Raw genomic sequence first — 981 nt, 5'->3', positions numbered from 1 at the left:
TTGCGGATTTAACAAAACGCGATATAAAACCCTCGCTGAAAACTCGGTACTCGATCGAGTACCCAACATACTCGATCGAGTGGCCCCCCTACTCGATCGAGTAACCTAGCTACTCGATCGAGTAGCCTCTACTCTATCGAGAACCACTCATGACACGCAACCCAAGATGGTTTTGGCACGCAATTCTAAGACTAATCCCGCTCCCAAGGTCAGTCAACGCTGGTCAAAGGGTCTCTAAAAAGGGTGGGTATTACAGTCTTCCCCCCCTTAAAAAGAACTTCGTCCCCGAAGTTCAACTCACCTATCTCCCGCTCAAGACTCGGAAACAACACGACCTCACCAATCTTCCCGCTCAAACCATTACTCCTTGGAAATACCATCCCCCCCCCCCCCATGTCATCATCATCACCGTCTACAATTTATACCTATCGACTCTTACCACTATCATGCAAGCATTATCACCGTTAATTGTCACTCTACATGTATGCATCAATTCTTACTAATGATTATGTATCAAACATCGACTTTGCCATATGAGCCAACACGAACAACCATCGCTCATCATGTGACAACAATTTATCAACCCGAAACGTATACTATCAACCTCATACTGCACAATTAACACCACCGTGTTACTCAATTCATTCTATTACGACGCATCGCGCCGAGATAAGACTCTTTATGACGGTCCTTTACAATTCATTCTATCATTTTCACTTCAACGCATGAATTACTCCACAAACTGAGGTAACCAATTACACTTCATACAAGTAAAGTAACCAAGGTACTAGAAAATTTTGCAATTAAACAACAAAATTTTGCAATTAAACAACAAAACATTATAGGCAAACAAAACATAATTTCGAAATCAGCCTTTTATTTCGCGATAATTTTCGCGACATTACTCTTCCTCTCTAAAAAGGAACTTCGTCCCCGAAGTTCACCACCAAAATTACAACACATATTACCTATTATTTGCAT

Source organism: Silene latifolia, chromosome Y (genome assembly GCF_048544455.1).
Source record: "Silene latifolia isolate original U9 population chromosome Y, ASM4854445v1, whole genome shotgun sequence".
NCBI classification, from domain to species: Eukaryota; Viridiplantae; Streptophyta; class Magnoliopsida; order Caryophyllales; family Caryophyllaceae; genus Silene; species Silene latifolia.
The sequence above is the reverse complement of the archived record's forward strand: the minus strand, read 5'-3'. Positions refer to the sequence as shown.